The following is a 26,469-nucleotide window of genomic DNA, read 5'->3' as shown; positions in this document are numbered from 1 at the left end:
TTTCAATAAAAATGGTACCTCACTTGTGTGGGTAGGCCTAGAGCCCGCGACAGGAAACGGGCCAAAACGCAACGTGGACACACCATATTTTTACAGTGCAAACTAACCCTTTTTTTGCAAAGTGCCTAGCTCTGGATTTTGAACTTTAGCTCAGCCAGCACCTAGGGGAACCTAGCAAACCTATAAAAAAATAAATAAGACTAGACACCCAGGGGAATCCAGGATGGGGTGACTTGTGTGGCTCTCACCAGGTTCTGTTACCCCAAATCCCTTGCAAACCTCAAACTTTCTAAACAAAAACCACATTTTCTTCATATTTCTCAGATGGAAAGTTCTGGAATCTGCGTGGATCCCCAGAATTCCACCCACCCTGCATTCTCCAAACTCTCCCGATAAAAATGGTACCTCACTTGTATGGGTGGGCCAGGTGTCCGTGACAGGGGAGGGCCCAAAATGTATTGTGGCAACATCAAAATTACCTATCACAAAACAATCTCATTTTGCAAGGGGGGTCACCTAGGTTTTTGGCTCCGGGCTCGGCAGCCATCTAGGGAAACCTACCAAACTCACACATTTCTGAAAATGAGACACCTGGGGTAGTCCCCGGAGGTATGGCTTGCGTGGACCCCCAACGTGTATATATATATATATATATATATATATATATATATATATATATATATATATATATATAGAGAGAGAGAGAGAGAAAGAGAGAGGGAGTAGATTTTTTTTATAGGTCTGATTTCCCAAGGGGCCAATCGCGGCCCCCAGGGAAACCACACATCTATAAAAAAAAAGTTGCCCCCACAGGGGGTTGGCCTCTGAGCAGGAGGGCCGACCCCCTGCCAATATCACTACCATTTGAAAAAAAAATGTTTGTTTTTCTTGGGAAGGGGGAGGAGACGATTGCGCATTCCCACGAGGGCCAACCCCCCCATTAAATCCCTGGTGTCTAGTGGGGTTTCATTGCCGTGAATAGCAGCGCTGCCACAATCCACAGCCAGGAAATCTCTCAGGAAGCCCTCGTTTGAAAGGGGAGACTCTACCCTTTCAAATGAGGTCTCCCTGAAAGCTGGGGAAGCTATTTTCGGTCTATTTTCCCCACTGGTGTCGAGTTTGGCCTACCTGCACCTGGCCTCGGCTGCGGTTGGGGAAAACTGTGACGTCAGAGCACTTCGTGGCGCGCTGACATCACAGATGGGTGTGGGCGGGGAAAGACGCAGAAAGCCTTCCGCATCTCCCCCGGGGAAAAAAGATACCTCTGGTGGTTTGCACCAGAGGGATAAAGGCGGCCCTGCCTGGTGTCGGCCATTAGACGTGCGCCGCACCAGGCAGGTAGTGCCATTGGCCATTGGCCGAAGCAAGCACCAAAGTGGTTAAACAGGGCTCAGGGCTTAGATGAGTATTAAAATCCCCCAACTCAATCACTCCAGGGGAGCACATTGCTTATCCATAAAATCAGCCAATAACTGATTTAGCACCCTGAGATGATCATTCGGGGTATCCTGGAAATGAGAGGTAGAAAAATGTAGGATTAAAAGACTTTGTAAGGATTTAAACATCGGGGTGATTGCCAGAAGAAACTGTGAGCCTGTACAAACCTGTGCTATTTTACAGGGGATATCCAGGGAATCAGAATAATTAAACCTCTCATAGCTCTACGTCTGGCCAAAAGGGTAACTGGCAAAAAAAGGAGCAGTAACTATCTAAATAAAAAAACTTCTGCAACCCCATGATATGATGCTCCTTTAAAAAACTCAGCCACTTAACATCCCATTGCCTATTAGCTAAACCTGCCACATTTCAACTCATAATATTGAAATGTCTCCTTCATGGGGATGCCTACAGGGGGTCACACTGAGTGCTGAACCCTGAACTCTGCCCAGCATCAAAAATACAGTGTCACTGTGAGTAGGTAGTTAGTCATTGCATTCCAAAGAGCTTAATGCACTAAATCTATTCTTAAGTGGAATAGGCTCCACCCCATCTCTACGACCGCCTTGACACCACAGAGGTTTCACATTGACACAGTCAGTGACCCTGGGGGTATAAAAGTATCCTAGGTGGAGGAATTCAATGCTGGATGTTGGAGGATTTTTCTGCGAACCCTGACAAAGAAACTTCCTGGCCAAGTGAGGTTCATCCCAAATTGAAAATATTGCACTTACACTCTTGTGTTTTCACCTCAGCCCAACTGACTCAGATGTTCTAACCATTATAATATGTTTGGTTAAGTGGGCACCAAACCACCGCTGAGCATTGCACCAATGTTTTACTTTATTCTTCAAATCATTCACAGACTTATTCACTCCCTCTCTTAGAGGGAGACATCCCTATCAAGATTGCAACCAGCAGAGTTGATTCAGTTGGCAAATGTGGTCTATATCTAAGGGTCGTCTGGCTGTAAGGGGGATCTAAAGGTTGTGAAGAGTAACACTGTCCAACAAGTTATTATTTGCTGCAGTTCCTCCTAGAAATGTGGGGCCCTGTGCACTGTGTCTTGTCTGCAATAGTGACTGTGTAGATCTCTCGTGATTTAGGCGACTAGGGCCAAAACCCCTCAATACTATACCAGCTTAGAGAGTAGGTAAACCCTTTTTCCTGATCTGTGACCAGATTCCCTTAGGGAGCAAGGCCTTGTCAGGTGCATTCCCTAACCCCCCCCCCCTCCACTGTGCTCTTTTTTCATTCCTAGTCCTTTTTCTTCGCTGGCAGGATAGGATCAGAAGGGGCCAAGCAGGGGTTGTGATGAATATCAACTGCTATGATACCCTTGTGGCCTTCAGCACTGGAGCGGGGATCCTCCTGAGCATGTCCGTTCTCACCGGCATCACCATCATTAGAGCCCTTTCAGGACAGGGTGCCAAAGATGTGGATTGATTTCCACCCAAACTTAACTCTTTTTCAACTGCCAAGATTTGATCATTTAGTGCTCCTTGTGGGAGGAGTCAAGATGGCGGGCTGACTCGCCACGGAGTTGCTGCAGCGGGAGGTCTCTGCTAATACCTCTGCGAAAATGCTGATCTACGTAGGGAAAACCGAATACTGAAATGTAGCTGAAAACAATAGTGCTCCCTGCACCTACTCGTCCCAAACTTGGCGTCTGACAAGCTTCGTGGTCAGGACGCGACGTACCTGCTGAATTGGGGGCAAAGAGCACAGCGAGCACAGCGAAGCAACGAACAATAGCAGCGAATTCGTTCGTGGCTCTGGTTCCACCTCTCACAGCGGCTGCGGTCTAACGGCTCCTCCCAGGGTAGAGTGCTTGGGATCCGCGGCGGAGGTGTGTGCGAGCTGACACCGGAGCCTGATCCTCCCTCTGGGTGGGCTCACATTCACACTCAGGGGGGCCACACAGCACCAGAGGGACAGCCGGAAAACTAAGTCGGATCATCCCCAGACCGACGATACCCAGACGGAGCGGGAGCTACGCTCTACTAAGAGAGCTCTGGTGGGGGCTCCTCGATTTGCGCTCCTCTCCTGATTGATACGGCATACGGAGGAGAACTGCTTCCCGACCGCGGTCATTGTCCAGAGGGAGCGTCCAAGCGACATGAGAGGCGGGCTGTTCCTCGAGCCTGGGCGTTTTTACTTTAATAGCCCTGCACTCTGGTGGTATCGGATAGTGTATCCATTTGGAGGGTACATGCTGAACTGCTGAACTGCGGATTGATGCTTCTATTCTACAAGGCACTCCGGCGTCTGTTGAGGGTAGCTCGTCTCGCTCTCCCTACTGTGCTTAGGTTGCCGGCCTGCCTCCTCCACAGCTCCAGACTCTTGCTGCCTATCTTTCCGGCGCTTCTTCCTCATTCTCCGGGGGACGCCTACACGGACAAGCACACATATTGCTCCTCCATGGCCCCTAAGTCGGTGACGCGAGGCTCTCGCACTGGGCGAAATATGTCTCACCAGGCTGGGCGAGCACCAGTCCCCATCTCGCCAGCGAGCCATACTTCTTCTATAGATGGGCCCAGGGCTGGAACTGACATGGGCAGCGGCCGAGACCGACCCCCGGATACACCTAATACATCTAACACGGGTAAGCCCTTGATCCGCCCTTCCCTCCTGGCTGCTCCTATCGTCTCTCCGTGTGGTGAAGAGGGGTCAGGAGTGCCTCCCCTTTGCAACAGCGGTTCTCCGGGGAAAAATATGGATCTAGGGCATCTCTCTGTTGCCCCTGGGGATATGCTCCTGCCCTCTCCATCTTCTGCCCTGCCGTTGGGTCTTACTGGTGTCTCGCAAAACGCTGAGCCTTCATCTCTCCAAGCTAGGATCCCTAGTGAGGTTATGACTCCTGGAAATGCCGAAGAGGGTGCAAACACAGCTCTCCCCTCTTCGATCACTTTGGAAGTCTCACCTTCGATCAATGAACCTCCGGAGCTTCCTCTGCTTACTCCTGCCGCCCCGGGTGGAGGGCTGGGAGGACTGGAAGAGACTTCCCACGACCCGGGAAACTTAGACTGTAGCCATGACAACGATGCAGAGTCCGATGAAGAATCTGAAATCTCCCTCAACTCTCTGACAGATTCTGCAAGAAAAACTACACGGAAAAAGGGGAGGTTTAAGGCCAAAAATAAGCTAAAAATAGGCAAATCCTTAGCCGCCTTTAAAGCCGGCCCTACTACTCTGCCACCACAAGGAAAGCCCATAGCTGAGAATAGCCCTCTCCGCAAATGGATCCAAGCCAATGGAAATGTCAGGAAGATGGCTCTACGCCTGTCCGGTGTTAGTTCCTTGTTGGGAGACCAAACAAAAGAAACGTCCCTGACTCAATCTTTAGTGCAAGTGGACCTATCAGCATCTCCCTTCTCTCACCCTGCTCCTGTACCCATTGATTCATGTCCACCTGTCTCTAACTCATCAAACGACCTAAGCAGCTCGACTACTATATACACTCAGGAGAAAAGGTCTAAAAACAATACCACTACTCCTAAGCAAATTCTGCCTCTTACTGCTTCAGATGTCCCTTCCTCTGATCATACAAACCTCTCGCTTTCCCCCGATCTTGATCTCGACAGAACGGGAAAACAAAGTTCTCCCCTCAACATCATTTTGCAGACTCTGTCTGACCAACATAAGGAAACACAATCACAGTTTCTCCAACTAAGAGAGGATAACATCAAGATACAGCACTCCATTCAGGATCTGAATAATAAAGTGGGAGGGGTCGTTCAGGACATAGAATCCTTACAGCAAAGAGTTTCGAATGTGGAAGAGACAGCTGCCTGTAATCAGAGTGTGGTTAACAAATATCAGGAACAGATCGGAAAGTTACAGGACAAGATGGAAGACATGGAAAATAGACAAAGACGTCTCAACCTCAGACTATTTGGCATACCCGAAGGCTCGGAAGGGGCTGACCCTAGGGCATATATGGTATCACTTTTTCAGAAAGCTTTCCCGGACCTTTCTGACTGGGATTGGGACTACCAGCACCAGAGAGTTCATAGACTTCCCCTCTTTACAGCAAATAAGGCGAACAGATTTCCTCGTCCCTTTCTGATTTTTTTTGGGAATTTTCTCCTTAGACAGGCTGTTTCACTTAAAGCTAGGCCTAATTCACCTGTTACGATTGACTCTATCACCTTCTTCGTAAGATCAGATCTCAGCAAAAGCACTATGGATAGACGCTGGAGGCTACGTCAGCTCATTGATCCATTTAAGGCTTTGGGTGGCCAGGTCTTCTTGCAGGAACCAGCTCGCTTAAAAGTCATCCATGGTGGGCGGACATATACATTCACAGACGAGAAGGAGGCAGAACAGGCTCTATCCAAACTAACACCTTAGAGAAAGGCGAGATCTATACTTCAATATCTTATTATGTAGTCAGGGAAAAAAAAACACCTGACTTCTAACATCAAGCGCTGGCCTAAAATATCACCTTCATACCTACACAGGGATAACGGGAAAGGGAAGGGAAAAAAGGGAAGGGAGGGACAAAAGAAAGGAAAAGAGAAGGAAGGGAAGAAGGGGAAAGAGGGTAGAGGGGGAAAAAGTGGGAAAAAGTGGATAGGCTGACAGCAATCAAGGGAGGCGGTAAAAAAAGGGGGAAAAAAAAAAACGGGTGATAGGGGCACTCACACATTCATACATTTATATAACCACACTATACTAACTGTAATAGATTTATATAAATAAAGAAAGATCCAATATTTGTCTAGCAGGCTGACCACCTCTGCGGCTTCTCTTTCGCGCTGCCCAGCCACCGGCAGCTGGGTATAAGAGGTTTTCCTCCTCTTTGGGATTGGGGGTTCATTCTGAACCTCCGAGGGTGGTTCTTTTGGGGTGGGTTTGGGGGGGATAAAAATGTTAAAATGATCAGGTTGGAGGGGAAGGTATTTTGTTATTATAACTTTTTGTTGCAACACAGTATGAAAAATCAAAATCAAAAACGGGCAAAAAGTTTAAACATGTTGAAATGACACACAGAATCAGATGTCTGGCCTGGAATGTCGCGGGACTCAATGGCAGGAATAAGAGACGGCTTGTCTCTGAAGAGCTTAACTTGTATAAGCCCCAGATAGCCTTGCTTACTGAAACACATATCACCTATAAAGACCGTAAACTTCTGGGGCAGCTAGGATACGACGTGATTGTGCGTTCAGAATGCAGTATTCCAACTAGAGGTGTTGCTATTCTGACACAGAAAAGATTAAATATAGTATTAACTAAAACTAAGGTGGATAAAGCTGGCCGTTGGGCTATTGCTCAAATACTTTGGGATGATAATATTTTTACTTTCTGTGTATTTTATGGTTCGAATATTGACGACCCGTCTATTATAGATAGGTTAAATATTGAACTTTTGGACAGCAGTGGAGAACTTATCATAATGGGGGATTTCAACCTCATTATGGATTACAATATTGATACTACTCGACACCGAGCATTTCAGAGGATGCGCCGTTCCCGAGCCGCTCTTATTGAACTCGGACGTATCCACAATCTAAAAGATGTCTGGCGAACAATATACCCCTCCACTGCCGGTTTTACATATTACTCTGCACCTCACCAACTCTGCTCAAGAATTGATATGGCTTGGGCATCAGACAATATTATAAAGAATAGTTCCATGGAGCTGTGTCCAAGAGTGGCTTCGGATCATAACCCAATTATATTAACATTTAGTATACCACAGACCAGCCGGAAACCCAGGACATTTACATTTCCCAGACACTTACTGTCCAACACAGATTATATAACACAATTGAAATCACACTTAGGCGAATTTATTGCAATAAATACAAATTCAGCTTCTCCTAGTATAGTTTGGGACACGGTCAAAGCTAGCATACGCGGGTTCACACAGCAGTTCGTTCTTAATCAGAATTCCCTATATAGACGTGGCTGGGCTGCTATGAGTAACACCATAACTATGCTCGAAAAACAGCTGTCACAGGCTCTGATACAGGGCATATCAAATGTATCTGACATATGCCAAAAGTTAGCCTGTTCTAAGCTCAACATCAAAACTAGACTTATGGAGAAAAATATGAATAGTCTACAAAAATTTCATTTATCTCAATATGAGAGTGGGGATAAGATTGGCAAAATTTTAGCATACAAAATCGCTGATGATAAATCTAAAACATCTATAAAAGAAATTAAGGGTCCAAACAACATGGTTTATACTCAACCCGAGCAGATTCTCCAGCAATTCGTAGCTTTCTATAGTGCATTATATACTCCAGATGAGCAGCCCGATTTGAGTAAGATCCAACAATATCTGGATACTAATATAATTAAAGGCAAACAGATCGGAAACATGGTCCTGCTCTCTGAAAATATTACTGAGCAAGAGATTAGAAAAGCGATTGCTACACTACCCTTAGGTAAAGCCGCTGGAGAAGATACTATTCCATTAGACATCTACAAAAAATGCTCGGAGGAAATTGTGCCATTACTTACGGATGTGATCAGTAATGTTGGGATAACTGGGAAGGCTCCTAAATCCTGGAACACTACCAGGATTGTTTTTTTTCTAAAAAAGGGTAAACCTGGGGATCAATGTGGGTCTTATCGACCCATTTCACTTATTAACACAGATGCTAAAATTTTTGCCAAGGTACTTGCTATTCGACTAGCTCCACTTATCCCTCATCTGGTATCCCCTCACCAACACGGCTTTGTCATGGGAAGAGATACTACCGCTCATATCAATATGGCTATTACTGCATTCGACGTGGCCAGGCTTGGACCCACCCCACTCGGTATGATTCTCTTGGATGCTGAAAAGGCTTTCGACCGAGTGGGGTGGGAATTTCTCTGGTCAACGCTGACCACTATGGGTTTTCACGGCCAATTTCTCAAATGGCTTCAGGCTCTATATGATCACCCTACAGCTAGGCTTTGTTATGCTGGGCTAACTTCCGCCAGCTTTTTAATCTCCCGTGGCACCCGGCAAGGGTGTCCACTATCACGCTTGCTATTTGCGTTATCGCTGGAACCTTTTCTCGTCGCCCTACAAGCTAATCCCAATATTACTCCCTTCATACACGGTCAGAAATGGCTAAAAATTACGGCGTATGCCGATCATATTGCGGTCTACTCAACTAATATACCGACAGCTATACTGGGAATTACTGAGGAGGCTAACAAATTTGGCTCAGTTTCCGGTTATAAACTCAATTCACATAAAACACAAGTTATTTTGAATCATAAACCCTCGACTCAGATAGAAGGTACCTGTAGAACAGCCACTTATCTTGGCATTAAAATCTCTTCTGATACTAACGAGATAATTAAACTTAATTATGAGACTCTTCTCAAAGAAACTGTTACAACTCTAAAAAAGTGGCATAAGGTTCCCTTAAGTATGGTCGGTAGGATCAATCTAATTAAAATGAACATATTACCTACATTTTTATATTTATTTAGGTCCATACCTCTCCTCGTTAATAACACATACTTCAAACGGCTGGATGGGATTTTTAGCAGCTATATCTGGGGATATAAGAAGGCTCGCAGGTCAATCAATCTTCTCAAACTACCTCTTAATCAAGGCGGTTTGACCTTCCCCGACTTCAGATTATACTATCTCTCGGCTTTCCTGAGTCGTCTTCGCTGCCTGCTCATCCGCGACAAGCAAGCGTTTTATTGCTATCAATTTGCTTTAGGCGAGGATTCCAATATGTTTTTAGCCAAAACTAACGACCCAAACTATTTTAAACGGGTAAAATTTAAGACTATCAGAGACACTGTCAAAATATGGCAACTTATCCTGGCCAAATGCAATACGTCCTTGTTTCATCCTCAACTACCTCTATGGGCTAACCCTGGTCTTCCGGAGATATTTCATGATGGTATATTTTATAAGTGGAAAGTCGCTGGAATCGAAACACTTGGGGACCTCTACGGTAATGATGGACTTCTGGCCTTCGAGACACTAAGAATAATCTTTAAACTACCTTTAACCGCACAGTTCAAATACATTCAGATACATGACTACTTAATACGTAAAATAAAGTTACTAAATATTGTAGATTCAGATATTTGGAACTGCTTCTATCCTAATAAGGTTAGATCACTCATTAGTCTTGGCTATAAAGTTTTTACCTCGCTCAAACTGGACGACTGTGGGAATATTGCGGATAAATGGAGTTCCCACTTGGGTTTGAATATTTCAGCTAATCAGATATCATCTTCGTTAAGTAGTTTCAACCGCTCGGTTCAGTCTTCCAGCTTGCGATTACAACAATATAAAACGATATTTCAGTTATATTATACTCCAGAAAAAATCTCAAAATGGTCCAGTAACCGTCCCAACAGCGAACGGACAAGGTGTCCCAAATGTGACCTTCTAGCTGCCAATCTCGAACATATGATGTTCACGTGTCCCCGACTTACTGAATTCTGGTCTAAAATTAGCCAGGGTATCACGCAGATTCTGTCACAACCAATTACAGTAAGTTTGACTAATGTACTGCTCGGCACTCCTTTGTTGAATTACTCATCTGTAGCCTCACAAACTGACCTTATCAATATTTTAATCGGTTGTGCCAGACTCACTATTGCTAGGACATGGATCTCAAGTAACCCACCACACGTGATGGAGTGGTGGCTTCTTGTCAAAGAAATTCATACCATGGAAACCTCTCTAGCTAAGATCAGAGGTCACAAATTTCTTCAAAAAATTAACAGAATTTGGGGCGCCTCAACTCTATGTAAAGACTGATGTACACAAATCTGTATGTAATCGGGTCGATTCGGACAAAGCTGGTAGGAATGCCGATTTGTATTTACATGCCCTTCTTTGATTTGTCTGTTTGATTTGACTAATTTGTTTTATTGTCTGTAACTCTAATTATTACTTGTTGTCCCGGTCTCCTGTCCTGATCTCAATAAAATATTAAAAAAAAAAAAAAAAAGATCATTTAGTGCTCCCACGGCGGAGGTCAAATAGGAGATGATGGAAGGAAAATCCTGCAAAAACAACAGTTGATGGACAGAATACAGAACAATGTCATACATTCACCCCAGTACAGAGATCTGGGCCTAAATCCATAGTTTATTTGCTCACCATGCCATTCCAGTTTGAACCCAGCCATATGCAAATCAGTTTTGACCCTGTGCCTCATGGGAACAGTCCAGCCCGAACTACCAAGCCAGGTCCTCCCTGGACTGGAACCAAGCATCCTAGGACCGGTTTCGGGGTTTCACCCCTCTTCAGCCAGGATAGCTTGATTCCAGTGGCATGGAGAGCACGGGACTCACGTCTGAGCATACACGTCCCACTCGGGGTGACAAATGCAAAAACAACAGTTGATGGACAGAATGCAGAACAATGTCATACATTCACCCCAGTACAGACATCTGGGCCTAAATCCATCGTTTTTTTTTGCTCACCATGCCATTCCAGTTTGAACCCAGCCATATGCAAATCAGTCTTGACCCTGTGCCTCATGGGAACAGTCCAGCCCGAACTGCCAAGCCAGGTCCTCCCTGGACTGGAACCAAGCATCCTAGGACCGGTTTCGGGGTTTCACCCCTCTTCAGCCAGGATAGCTTGATTCCAGTGGCATGGAGAGCACGGGACTCACGTCTGAGCATACACGTCCCACTCGGGGTGACAAATGCAAAAACAACAGTTGATGGACAGAATGCAGAACAATGTCATACATTCACCCCAGTACAGACATCTGGGCCTAAATCCATCGTTTTTTTTTGCTCACCATGCCATTCCAGTTTGAACCCAGCCATATGCAAATCAGTCTTGACCCTGTGCCTCATGGGAACAGTCCAGCCCGAACTGCCAAGCCAGGTCCTCCCTGGACTGGAACCAAGCATCCTAGGACCGGTTTCGGGGTTTCACCCCTCTTCAGCTAGGATAGCTTGATTCCAGTGGCATGGAGAGCACGGACAATCCTGGCACCCCTGTGAGGCCGCTGCCCCTAAGGGGCAGAAGGACTTCCTTTTTCTCACAATACAGCACACAAGCATTTGAAACCTTGCCCGAAAGAAGAACCAGAAAAAAACAATAACAGAAGGGGTGGACCTCACTCCGGGGGGACCACAGATACCTAAATCAAATAAATTTAAATGAAAGGGACCTGTGCTGCGTAAACCCAGTAGAAACATTGGGCCCGATCCCTACCCAGGTGCTCTGCAATGGGACAGGGAATGATGGTTTCAAAGTCAAAGACAAAATCAGGGTCCACACAAGACAGAACCAGCACTTTCTCAGGCAGTCCTCTCGCCCATTGGCAACTTTGAAAGCCCGGCATACGTGGGGAGCCACTGAAATCTTCCTTCCTGGGGCTGGAGCAACTCATATAGTGCTTATAAAACTAGCACAAAGCCAACATCCAGGCAGAGCAATACGGTTTATCCTTACTCTGAACATATACACTAGACTGGCTTCTGCCATGCCAGGCAGTAGAACCAAGGGGGGTAGTCCTGCCCTGGCTCTTTCTTGACCTGACAGGCTTAGGAAGGGCCTATCCTTGGCCCACATGCATCCCGCGTCATGGAGATTCAGGCAACACTAAGAGCACACATGGAAGTGTCGTACTTTAATATTCGGGACCGCGTAGGGGACAGGGCCCTACCCCTGTCTATCTTGGTATTAACAAACCGCAAATGGTAAATGCGGCATGTACAAGTGCTTTATATATCGTTCTAGCTATGAATGCACTGTGTACACGTTATTCTGCTTCACTACGCGGGTTCCATTTTGGAAGCAGTGGCCATCTTGTCATTGCCCTCACATAGGCTATAATGGAGTAAATACGGGCCTCACAGTACATGGGCTTCTCCGTTGACTTCTCTGTGACCTGGGCAGCTGGCTCTGCTGCCCCAGGTCAAACCGGTCTCACGAGCTCCCCTTCCTCCGTCCACCTGTGATTAGCATCAGGGCTTGACCCGTCATAAAACCCTTTCATTCTATACAATCCCCCGGCTAATCTCTTCCACACCTGCTTGTTCCTGCTTTATGACTTGTTTCCCAAAACAGGAGATGCTCATGTTTATTGGGGGGTCTATTGACATCAAATGTGGGATCTGAACCTTACTGTGTAAATCATTGTGAGCTGGCCGAACTGGAATGTGGGATGGTCATCATGACTCTGCTTTTTCGTTTGTAATGTATACTTATAATGGCCATATCGTAAACCAAGGAATGTGTGCCTGGAGCATGATATTTTGTACTTAAGGAGAAGCCCGTTCCTATGATTTTCAGCAGTCTCCTGAGAACATACACGCTGTTGTACTTCTAGGATACCTGTAATTGGTCTGCAGCCAATAAACGAATCTTTGACTTCACCCAGAAGACTCTGTGTTTCTGTAGGTCTGGAACAGGGTGAACCCAGAAGTCATAGGGTGTGTGCCCCTGCACCGCTGGGACTAAAATACCCAGTACTTCAGTTTGGCGCCCAACGTGGGGCGATTTCAGCGGTTCCAGTCCAAGCCAGAGGTTCGTGAGGAGCTTCGTGTGGAAATTCCGGAGGAAGGCCGCCACTTCATCGACCCCTGCATGTCGACGTGGTCCGAAAGTCTTTTCTGCGAGGTTCTCCGCGTCCCGACGGCTACGAAGGACTGCTGCCCTGATTAATCGACCTGTTTTGGACCCTTGACGAGTTTTGAGAGAGCGAAACAATCGAGAGAGTCTTCTGGTGACGCCATCGATCAGCAATATTCAGTTAAGTATAAGTGGAGCGTCTCCCATTTGTTTTTGGTATCCTTCGGGATCGTTTGATTTGGTAATTTGGTACTTTGGAGTTTGCAAACGCCAAAGCCAGAGGACTCGTGTATTCACGAGAATATCGTAATCGATAATCCTTTGACGTTTGGATCTAGACTAGTGAGCAAAAATGCCTGGTTCTGGACTATTTGGTAGATTATTCTGTTTGGGTTGTGGAAAGGATTTCCAGCTAGAGGAATCATGTCCGGTTCCTCCGGTTGGAACTCCAACTTATGAGCTCTATGTAAAACATGGCCTAGGCCCCATTGCATATAACGAAGTGTGGATCCACTACACCAGGAAAGATGGTGTTTTAAAATGGCCCCAAAATGGTAGTTTTGATACCGATATTTTAGATAATCTGGAAATTAAATTGTTTAAGAAAAAAGCCCGGCCGGCGATGTTTGACTCTTTCCGCTTATGGCGAAAGGAAGCCAAACAAAAGGAAATTAAGTTAGCGAAAAAGAATAAGAGAGAGAAAGGTATGACAGTAATGCAAGCAGCTGTACAATTTAAAGACAATGAAGAGGAGCAGATGAGTGAGCAATTGCATAGGCAGCGCAAGTTAGGGATTGACAAATGTTACCCAGCCTTACCACATTCTAAGCAGAATGGGTTAGAAGAAAAGGAGAAAGATCCCCTGATGTCACATTTGTTGAGTTCGCCACCCCCGTATGCTCAAAATGCCACGGCGCCTCCCCAGCTTGTAAATATGCCACCTCCAGTGAATATACTGCAAGCCTTGCCGCAACCGCCAGTTGCTTTGCAGCCGGCTCTTATCCATGTAGCGCAGCCCTCTCAAGGATCGCCAGTTGTGCTTCCAACTGCCCCCGCACTTCCTGCGACTTTGCCTAATACAGCAGCTGCCTCCGCTGACACTCTTCCTTCCACCACTCCAGTACCTGTCTCTACATCCTCTTTTCTCCCCTCTGTTTTTCCCCCTGTTCTCGCCTCAGCTCCTCCTTCAGCGAGACAGCGCTTAGCTAATGTGGTTACTACATTAATGTCGCCCCTCTTTGAGTCATCTGGTGCGACTCCTGGTTTACAGCGTAAGCAGTTGCGCAGCCAATTGCCTAACCCTGACGAGAAAAAGGTAATAGATAACATGGCGCGTAGATGGATTGTTTTCCCTTCACTGTATGATGTGGAATCAGTTGTCAACGTTTTCCATCAGTGGGATGCCCCAAAACAGAGATATGTGTTCGAGAAAATGTGCGAAATTCTCTGTGAAGAATTGGAGGATAGTGGTAAAAATCCGAACCCGCAGGAATTGTGTAGAGTGAGGTTCGATTTTGGAACTGGTATAATTGTGGACCGCGGAGTAGATAAAGCAGTTGCGGTTGTATTGTCCTTTAGGAATGATGATTGCCAACAGTCATTGTTTGAACAAGATGTCCTTGTGGGGAAAAAGGTAAAAGCACGACAATACCCTATGAGAGAAGTTCCCCCGGTATGGAAGGAAGCGGTTGCAGCTGCCGGTGGTAACCCCGCTGTGGCAGCGCATTTCCAGCGTGTTTGGGTGCATGTTCCATAGAAGCGCTCTGAGGTGTTAGCGCTTAAGCAGTCCTTGCCTGATCCCCGTAAAAACCCAGCAGGTTATTATAAAGAGTTGTCGCAGACGGCCGGGTCATGCGTTATGAATCTGGCCGACATAGACATGTTGTTTGGTAATGTTGTTCCACAGCCTCTATGGGGATCAATTCGTAATGTAGATCACAATGCAGAACTAGGGGATACATGGGCTAACATTGTTGCTGCTGATGCTAGACAAACTGGTGGTGCGAAACCAGAACCTTTAGTAGCTGAACTGCCTGGTAGAATCATCACGTATATGAAGACAATAATGCCTGCGATGCGCGTAAATTGGGACAAGTTATCTGCATGCAAGCAGAAGAAAGATGAGACAGTGTCAGACTTCTTTACTAGGTTTGAAGAAACATTTATTGACCACAGTGGGCAGGATATGAGTACTGAGGGTGGCCAACGGTTATTTGTGGATAAGTTTGTGCAGAATCTACTTCCTGACCTGTGTAAAAAGTTAAAAGATTCAGAAAGTTCTTGGGCTGTTTCTTCTTCAGCGCAAATACTGGCTACTGCACAGTATTATGAAAATAGAGATAAAGACGAGAAAGATAGAACAGAAAAGAAAACGAAGGAACTAAAGACAAAGGTCCTTTTACAGCAGGCCTATCCGCCACGTGGAGGTCAGAATAATTATAGGCAACCCCAAGGTGTCTATCACCAACCACAACAGTTTCAGAACAACCAGCAAATGAACGGGTATTATCAACCACGTGTCCCTGTAGGTCCCAACCAATGTTCATACTGCAAAGAGGAAGGTCATTATAAATATAGTTGCCCTAAATTAATGCAGCGGAACGGTAATGCGTATGGCCCAAGAGGTAGGGGTGGTCAGCAAGCTCCTAGAGGCAGAGGGCGTGGAAGTGTTCCCCAGAACGCGCGTCCTCTTCCGTCCCAAAGCGCCATTAATAGCTTTGATCAGCAAGCTAACGCGACTAGTAATACGGCCCAGTATTATAATAATGATTATTATGCAGAGGATGGCGATGCAGAAAATAATGATTACTAGGACAGCCATAGACAGAGAGAGGGAGTTGTTTCAGTGCCAGTGGATCAGAGTGGACCATATGTTGAGGTAACTACAGCAAATGTAACGGAGCCTTTTCTGCTAGACACTGGTGCTGCAAAGAGTTCAATCATGCATTCAAAACTCCCTGGCGCACCTTTGTCTGGCGATATCAATGTTTCGGTAGGTTTTTCTGGCGCCCCAGTTAGGAACCCGATTTCTAGTCCCATGTCACTTTCTGTTGGACCTTGTGAGCTGAAAGCACCCCTGATTCTGACAACAGGTTGTGGTGAGAATTTGCTGGGATTAGATTTGTTGAAAAGATTGCATGCTACACTGTATTGTTCTCCTTCAGGAGTACAACTTACATTAGGCAAGAAAGTGATTTCCCCAATGTACTTGTCTAAAAACACAATGCCGCCTGAATTGTCATCCCTTTCGGATGCCCTTTGGGCTACTGGTCCCAATGATGTGGGCCTCTTGGAGATACCGCCATATGTGGTGACTTTAAAGGCTAATGTCAGACTGCCACGTATTCCCCAGTACAAGATCTCTAATGAAGGGCAGAAAGCATTGTTAGACATTGTCAGCGACTTGATTAATAAGGGTGTGATTGAAGAGACAAGAGGCAACGTTTGCAATAGTCCGATTTTACCTGTCTTAAAACGAACGGATCCTTCACAGCCACCTGTTTACAGATTTGTGATTGATCTCAGAGAGGTTAATAAGATTGTTGTGCCACAGTTTCCGGTTGTCCCCGATATAACTGCCTTGTTAACGATGATTCCAGCCTCTGCTGCATGGTTTTCAGTGATTGATTTAAAGAATGCTTTCTTTAGCATCCCAATTGCAGAAGAGAGCAGAGACATTTTTGGTTTTAGTCTGGGAGGCCGAAGCTTCAGCTTCAAACGCGCTCCCCAGGGCTACTGTGAAAGTCCATCAATATATAGTCAAGCTTTAAAAGCGCAGCTTGATGCACTTGTTTTACCTAGTGGCGCTATCCTGATTCAGTACGTGGACGATTTACTGATCGCTGCGGATACTGAAAAGATTTGTAAAGAAGCCACATTGTCACTGTTGCGCCATTTATCTGCTTTCCATCACAAAGTGTCTCTCTCTAAGCTGCAATATTGTCGACAAGAAGTGACCTACTTAGGTCATCTCTTATCGAAGGAGGGAAGGAAACTGACCCCAGAAAGAATTCAAGCCATTGCACAGTTGAGTGTGCCAAGAACACAGAGAGAAGTGCGTGCTTTCTTGGGCATCACTTCATACTGTAGGCATTGGATCCCTAGTTTTTCTTTATTGGCAAAACCTTTAGTAGCCTTAACATGCAAAGACACACCGAATCCTATCCCATGGTCTGAAGAGTGCCAGAAAAGTTTTGTGGAATTGTGTAATGCATTATGTTCAGCACCTGTGTTGGGTACCCCTGACTATAGTAAGCCTTTTACATTGTATGTTCACGAGAAAGATGGATGTGCGTTATCAGTGTTAACACAGCCTTTTGGCGACAGACCACGCCCATGCGCATATTTTTCATCAACCTTGGACCCTGTAGCGAGGGCATTGCCAAGCTGTCTGAGAGCGACAGCTGCTGCAGCGATGTCTATCCGACAATCTGCTGGTTTGGTGATGGACAATACATTGATTGTTATGGTTCCACACGCAGTAGACACATTATTAAATAGGACCAAGACACAACACTTGACTAGTGCGCGATTATCAGGTTATGAGCTTACACTGTTAGCAAATCACATACACATAAAAAGATGCAATACGCTGAATCCAGCTACATTGTTGCCAATTCCAGCAGACTCAGATGAGATTGAGCAACATGACTGTCTGTTCAGAACGGAAGAAGAGACGAAAGGGAGAGTAGATCTAAAAGATACTCCCCTGACTGAGTGTGATGGCACTTTATGGGTAGATGGTTCATGTTTCAAGCTCCCTAATGGTGACACGACTGCTGCATATGCTATCACGACTTTGCACACGGTCGTGGAAACTGCACGAGTGCCACATAATTCGGCCCAAGCAGCAGAATTAATCGCCCTCACGAGAGCATGCGTGTTGTCTGAAGGAATGAGAGTAAATATATACACAGATAGCCAGTACGCCTTTGGCGTGGCTCATAATTTTGGGCGACTGTGGAAGGAGCGTGGGTTCCTGACGTCGCATGGAGCTAAAATTCGGAATGGCAAGTTGGTGAATGATCTCCTTGAGTCACTGACCCTACCGTTGCAAGTTGCGATCATGAAATGCAGTGCGCACAGGAAAGTCACAGATGATGTTGGACGTGGGAATGCGTTTGCTGATGAGACCGCGAAAGAAACAGCACAGAATGTGAAGACTAGAATGTATGTTGCAGGCCCCGCAAGATGGGTTAATGATGTGGGAATGTGTGAGAACACAATAGAGAGTGTGAAGTCGCTTCAAGCTGAAGCCACAGAGGAAGAGTTAAGCAAGTGGAGAGAAAGTATGGGTAAGTTGGATGAGAATGGTTGTTGGATTGATCTGACAGAACATAGGCGATGGTTGTTGCCTGATGCATATGTGCTTCCAGTGGTTACTATGGCACATGGAATGGCACATATCAGTACGAAAGGTATATGCAAGTTGTTGGCTCCAGTATGGCAGAATGCTGGGATTCCCAAGTGTGCGGAGAATGTGGTCAAGAATTGCATAGTATGCTTGAAGTACAACCCTGGTAGGGGAACCCCAACTCCAGCTGGTCACTTTGCACCCCCATCATGTCCATTTGAAGTTTTGCAGCTGGACTTTATTCACATGGAAAGATGCAACAACCTAAAATATGTACTGGTGGTTGTTTGTGCTTTCTCAAAATGGATAGAGGCTTATCCTCTGAAAGATAACACTGCCCTATCCACAGCCAAAGCCCTTGTGAAGGAATTTTTCCCTAGGTTTGGGATGTCAAGAATGGTGTGGTGTGATAATGGAAGTGAGTTTGTGGGTAAAGTGATGAAGAACGTATGTGAAGGGCTAGGGATAAAGCAGAAGTTCCACGCTGCAAATCACCCCCAATCAGCTGGATTAGTAGAACGCTACAATGGAGCCTTAAAGCTCAAGCTGGCCAAAATCCAGGCGAGCACCGGTCTTAAATGGCCTGACGCTCTGCCTTTAGCACTCCTGTCCACCAGAATGACCATACACTCACGAGTGGGACTTAGCCCTTACGAGGTTGTTTTTGGCCGTCCGGCCAACGTATGGGGTGTACCGAGGCCTACGAAGTTCAGTGAGATAGAGCATCCAGTACTGCTTGATTACCTGTATGATTTGACTGTTAAACTGCGTGTTTTGCACCAACAGGTACATGATACTCTCCCTCAAGCCTCTGAAACTCCTGCACACCCTATCAACCCTGGTACGTGGGTGCTAGTCCGAAATTTCCAGCGCAAGAGCAACGACGAGCCTCGCTGGATCGGCCCTCATCTTGTTCTTCTTTCGACAAGATCAGCAGTGCGAGTAAGGGAAGAAACACTGGATCCATGGTACCCACTGCAAAGTAGTCCCCTTGCCTCTGCCATATGACCAGTGGGTCAAGGAGGGTATCGCCGACTCTGAGACGGACACTGTGCCTCGTTTTGTACCATTCAGTGACGCACGCATAAAAGACACAGTTTCAGACCAAGAGAGTGACAATATTCTGCAGGAAGCTGTGCCACCATCAAATCGACTGGACACCACTGAGCCTGAACTTTTGTTTCAAGACCAAACAGCACCTGGCCGTCTCCGCTATAATTTGAGACCTAGGCCCATGGACAAATAAAGATTTCCTCACTATTTCCTTTTTAACATTTTTGCTCTCCCATCTGAAGGACTTTCTTGATTTTTGTTTTTCGAACCACCATCCGGGTTCTGCCGCAGGGTCGCGGTGCCAAGACTTTGGGGTACAGGCCGAAGACGCTAGGTCAACGGTTCTGGTGGGTCTAGGGCGTTTCCCTGGACTGACAGGCGTACTCCTTAGCAGAAGAAACTCATCCACCGCGAGCGGCCCGAGTAGAGGATGGAGTTTTTTAAGATGGAGAGACCGATTGAGGAAATGAACTTTAACGCAAGGATGTGTAGAATTGTAAAAAGTAAATGTTTTGTCTTTTTGTGCCTTTTTACACTGTGTAGCATAATAATGTTTATTGTAGGATTTGTGTTTTTCTCCGCTCAAAAGCCCATTGCACCCACTGAACAGCCTATACCTCTTTCTACTGCCTCCTCTCACTCTTTTCACCCTTTGCCTGAGCACGAACAGACCAGACGATCAGAGTTCGTAAATAACTCGTTTATCCAACTCTTGCTCCAGCACCAACTGGTAATGAATACGACCAATTGCTGGGTGTGTGGGTTAATGCCACATACCATTAACAAGGGTATTCCCTACCTAGTGCTGCCGTATAGTTACAATGGATCGTCATGGGCATTCCAGACCATGTTTCTCTATGCTCTAGATACATATTCCCCTCGCCAACCGCGTTCCATCAGACCTATCACCAATAATAAGGCTTTGATAAAAGGAGTTGCCGATATGAGTAGGGATATCGATGCATACTCATCCATTCCCAAAGAAGAGTTGAGACCTTATGTAGGATGGAACGCGACGGGGTATAGTATTAGTCTGGGTGAAAGACAGCGAAAAATCTCATCTCCAATCTGGGTCGTACCCCACATGGGTCGGTTCTGCTTACAGGGTAATGGTCAGAATCCTAGAGCTCAACTGGGAAGGAGTGACTGTACTGAAACGTACACCTTCCCGTCGCAGTTTTCCCCTGCGTTTTTGGCTGCCAAGGGCACATATTTCATCTGTAATGACCGAGCATATACATGGCTGCCCCCTGATTTCTCGGGCACATGTTATATTGCGAACTTGCTACCGCCGACATTTACTGCTGCCTCTGACTATCACAAGACCAGAGTTGTGAGAGGTGTGATTAGTAAGGAGGATACTGCCGGTCAGGAAGCGGGAGACTTCTTCTTGGGTTTCCTGCCATTTTGGGGACCTATGGTCAATAGTAGGAACCTGAGACAACTGACTCGTGTGGTTGAATCCACTGTCAATGTAACGGCTGGTGCCCTTAGTAATCTGACAGCTGAGCTCCAAGCGGATCGCCTTATGACTCTGCAGAACCGCATGGTTCTAGACGTTATTCTTGCAGACCGCGGTGGGGTATGCAAGGTCATCCAATCCAGTTGCTGCATTTTCATACCAGATAATGCTCCAACAGTGTATCAAGCCATCTCCAAACTCCATAAAATATCTGAATCCATACACGCGGATAAGGGAGATTGGTCACTGGTGGGGTGGTTCTGGGAATTGATATCTGCCTGGGGTTGGAAAGTTCTGATGGTCATTGGAATGATCTTAGCCATTCTTTTCCTGTTCTGTCTGTGCATACAGTGTGCTCCTGCGATATGTGGCCTCTGTGCTACCTTATGTGTAAGGAAACCTGTATCAAGGGACGAACTAAGTAATAGGATGATGCTACAGCAACATCTCCATGACTTTGTGAATATTGACCTAGACTCGGATTAAGATGAGTATAGTGATTGCCTATGTAAGGGCAAAAGGAGGGTCTGTCGTACTTTAATATTCGGGACCGCGTAGGGGACAGGGCCCTACCCCTGTCTATCTTGGTATTAACAAACCGCAAATGGTAAATGCGGCATGTACAAGTGCTTTATATATCGTTCTAGCTATGAATGCACTGTGTACACGTTATTCTGCTTCACTACGCGGGTTCCATTTTGGAAGCAGTGGCCATCTTGTCATTGCCCTCACATAGGCTATAATGGAGTAAATACGGGCCTCACAGTACATGGGCTTCTCCGTTGACTTCTCTGTGACCTGGGCAGCTGGCTCTGCTGCCCCAGGTCAAACCGGTCTCACGAGCTCCCCTTCCTCCGTCCACCTGTGATTAGCATCAGGGCTTGACCCGTCATAAAACCCTTTCATTCTATACAATCCCCCGGCTAATCTCTTCCACACCTGCTTGTTCCTGCTTTATGACTTGTTTCCCAAAACAGGAGATGCTCATGTTTATTGGGGGGTCTATTGACATCAAATGTGGGATCTGAACCTTACTGTGTAAATCATTGTGAGCTGGCCGAACTGGAATGTGGGATGGTCATCATGACTCTGCTTTTTCGTTTGTAATGTATACTTATAATGGCCATATCGTAAACCAAGGAATGTGTGCCTGGAGCATGATATCTTGTACTTAAGGAGAAGCCCGTTCCTATGATTTTCAGCAGTCTCCTGAGAACATACACGCTGTTGTACTTCTAGGATACCTGTAATTGGTCTGCAGCCAATAAACAAATCTTTGACTTCACCCAGAAGACTCTGTGTTTCTGTAGGTCTGGAACAGGGTGAACCCAGAAGTCATAGGGTGTGTGCCCCTGCACCGCTGGGACTAAAATACCCAGTACTTCAGTTGTCTGCCCCACCCCTCCGGTCGGCATCCCGATTCTCATGTCTCCTGGCGCTTGGTTAACTGGGAGTTGTGGGCTACCCCAGCAGGGTTACTCGCTGGTCTCAGATGGGGTCACAGCCCCAACCAAAGTGCTACAAAGTCATAGACGCGTATAGTCATATTACATTTCTCATTTAAACACCTCTAGTTAGTAATTACACTTATAAAATTACACTCTACAACATTCTCAGACACTGCATACCACTGTACTACACCATACTACACTGTATGCCCCTGCACTACACTGTACAACAATGTACTCCACTCTATGCAATTCTACGACACTTTACTCAACTCTATGCCACTCGACGACACTCCAATCAATGACACTCAACTCCATAACACTACAATCAACAATAATCCACTGTACGACACTCAACTGCACTGTATGATATGCCACTCCACTATACACCACACCACTACAGTCTACAATACTCCACTCTACAATACTGTTGCTTATAAAGGAGTAAAGTGTAATGCAACACCACTCCACTCAACTCTACTCCACTGTATTCCACTCCACAACACTAGATCCTAGGACACTATACTGTACGACACTGTCTTTTACTATATCTTACAACATTACACTTAACAACACTAAATAAAATGACACTTGACATTATGATTTAAAACACATATTTAATAATAAATAAAAACATTTAAATGTATATGTAAAAACGAAGCTAAAGCCAAGTTATAGTAAGAAAACCTTTTTTTATTCTTTATATACAAACCCAACTTAAACTATACAAACTATTCATCCTGTTTGACTTGATACTCAAATGTGGAGATGTAAGGTAAAGCTTCAGTCAACTTGATATTCGTTAGTTGATAATGATTAAAACCTAGATAACAACTTATTGCTGTTTTGCCATAATGATCTCCTAGGGCTTACTTTTCCCTGTAGCTAATACATCATCTATAATACCAACACCAGATGAGGATAATGAGATACTGCACTTGTCCTTTAAACATAATGGTGCTAGGTAGATTTCAAAAAGACTAATATAGACCATAATATGGTATTTTCGTAAACCTTCTCACCTCATACCAGGATCTAGGTGCAGACTGCAAAACGTTCAGCCAAACACTTTTTAAAGAACTTGGCATTTGAATACTTATATTACAAACTCTTTCAAGGCCCAGAAGTTATCATAGTTATCACCATTCTCTTGGGATGTCAACAGTGTTAATACCAATACGTTTTCTGAACTGCTTTATTTATGAGGCCCATTTTATTATTTACTAATTTACCATTGTATATATTAACTTAAGGGTTTGGTAGCACCCATCCACTTTTCTTTAAAAATAGAGTTCGTTTTTTGGAGACTATTTTATGCTCATTTCCAACCTAACGAAAGGAGTTAACCATGACCTGTAATCTCTGGCTCTCCTGTTGTACAAAATGAATGGCGGTTGTATGGGGAGAGCACTCCTATGTTGTGATTGTTTAATCAATAGTTATCAATTTAAAGGGAACAATGGTGCATCAGTTCTGTAGGAGTTTGTCCTCTCCTACTGAAATCAAGACCGGGTATTGACAGGTTGAGAGCCTGTATGCAACTGAGCACTGTTCACAAAGTGTCTTTCCTGACACTACTTTGTTTGAAACGTATATGTTTAATTTTCAGCGTTAAAACAAAACATACTCTAGAGCTTTACACATTATTATCTGATGTGGAAACGCATAAGAATATAGCAGTTTGTACCAATACAAATTAATGTCATTTGTACTTAAACAGCATAGATACAATCAATTTTCACATGTAACATCATTCCAAGTTGCATGTTGTAAGCATGGTGTAATAACACAAAAACTTCTACACAACAGAAAATTTTTTAAAATGCCCAATGCATTTCGGAACCAGCCGGTTCCTTCGTCAGGGGCCAATCTGAAAAATAAAACGAACCATTTCTCTGATTAGGATTATGGTGTGGGGGCTCAATCTCAATGACTCTAATGCAATAGAGACGTGTCTGACAACAAGTTACCTGTTTGTCTGTGTGGTTAGATATTCTCTGAAACGGACAAAAATGTGATTGAGTCAGCATAGGCTCAGATGATGAAATATACGGACAAGAGGAATGTAAATAATGGTCAGCTATGCGCTTACCTGGGTGTATAAAACTCATATTTCTGAAATGATGAAAAATGAACCAAATTGTATTAGTGAAATTAATTAGGACTAGGGTCCTAATGCAAGTGTACGGTAATCGGTATGAGGTTACAATGGTAGTAGTGGATTCATACCTTTCATAAGATGGTCGGCTGTGAAGCTGTTGAAGAAATCACAATAGCGTATGTAAACCAATAGCGTGTCAAAAAAACTGTGCTAGACGTACACGATACTCAAAAGTGCAAACTAAGGGAAGTTACGTGTGAAGCTAAACAAGTGAAATCTTACCTCCGGAGGTTTTTTATAGAGAGCTGCGTAGAGAAAAGGGGAACGGGTTTTGTTTAGAAACGGAAAAGTTAACACAATGGTGTGACCAGATTAAACAGTGATCTCAACCAACGGGAGGCACATCACAGAAACCTCACCTTAAAGATGCTACGGGGAAGAAATAACGAACGTCTCGGCAACACCAGTGAACGAGTGCAAAGCGTCAACAGAACATGCGCTTATGTAAGAGAATCGAATCAAGACATCAACCGGAAGTACCCGACATGGCCGACGGACTAAGAAAAACATGGATTAAACTTAGTAAACAGATCGTCTAAGTACTTAGATGGGTGCCATGTTGGAATGAAGGCGAAACGCTGTGAGATCGGGGGGAAAATCCCTAGGTACAAGAGAAAAAGGGCGTTAAGAGAACGAGACAATCGGAACTAAGAGTTGTTCCGTGATCATTACTTTTACGAGCTATTAAACTGAACAACAAAGATCGAATAATGTGTGTATGCAAACATGGGTACCATTTGTAAGTAAAATGTAACAAATGTAATAAACATCGCAGTTCAAAGAGAGATGACGACTTAGGGATGAGGATGAACAGAGTTCTCTCTGCATAGATGTATTCAATGTACGATGCCTACTCTTTCGGACTCATAGACCCGTTGGGTAGTGTTAACATATATGTTTTGTGCAATAAAGTTTACGCACTGTTGATGAAGTGCGCATCAGGATGTAAGTGTTAAGAGTTCCTTTAACAACTCCAGGGTGCGTGGTGACCTAGATAATCATGCATAAGGATTTGGTGTGTGTGTGACAAGTGTTAAGAGTTCCTTTAACAACTACAGGGTGCGTTGTGACCTAGATAATCATGCATAAGGATTTGGTGTGTGTGTAACATGATATTGGATGAGTTTTTGCTGTGATGTTGGTGATGGGTTCTACAGTTAGGATATCGGCCTAAGGGGATGCTGACTAGTTAAGAGATTCTAGGTTAAATAAAACACGACATGTCCATCCGATCATTGAGACCGGTCGGTGCCATGGTGTCCAGATTTTTAATCCAGAAAACTTCCCTTTGGAGAAGTCTCAGGTGATTGTTGGTACCTTGTTGTAGCTCCACATGTTCAATAATTTGAAATCTTAATTGTGATATGGAATGGCTTGCTTCATGCCAGTGGGATGCCAGAGGAGAATTTTTACTCAGAGTTCTGATGCGACTTTTGTGTTCGGTCAGACGTGTTTTCATTTTCCGTTCAGTTTTTCCAATGTATAATTTGCCACACGGGCATTTGATCCCGTAAATTACATTAGAAGTGTTGCAATCACTGGTATGTCGTAATACAACGTCCTTGCCAGTGGTAGGATATTTTAAGATCTTTCCTGGGATGATGTTGTTACAGTGTTGACAATTATGACATTTCACCGTGCCTTTGTAGATGCGGTCAGTTTGAGGTTGTGGCTTGGTGGAAGATAATAGTTCTCGGAGGTTTTGGCCCCTTGTGTAAGCGTGCATAGGTGGTTCGCAGAAGATGTTGTTAAATTCAGTTTCATTTGATAGTAGTTCCCACCGTTTATTGATAATCTTAGACGATCTGTTTACTAAGTTTAATCCATGTTTTTCTTAGTCCGTCGGCCATGTCGGGTACTTCCGGTTGATGTCTTGATTCGATTCTCTTACATAAGCGCATGTTCTGTTGACGCTTTGCACTCGTTCACTGGTGTTGCCGAGACGTTCGTTATTTCTTCCCCGTAGCATCTTTAAGGTGAGGTTTCTGTGATGTGCCTCCCGTTGGTTGAGATCACTGTTTAATCTGGTCACAC

The sequence above is a fragment of the Triturus cristatus genome, chromosome 11 (assembly GCF_964204655.1).
Source record: "Triturus cristatus chromosome 11, aTriCri1.1, whole genome shotgun sequence".
NCBI classification, from domain to species: Eukaryota; Metazoa; Chordata; class Amphibia; order Caudata; family Salamandridae; genus Triturus; species Triturus cristatus.
The sequence above is the reverse complement of the archived record's forward strand: the minus strand, read 5'-3'. Positions refer to the sequence as shown.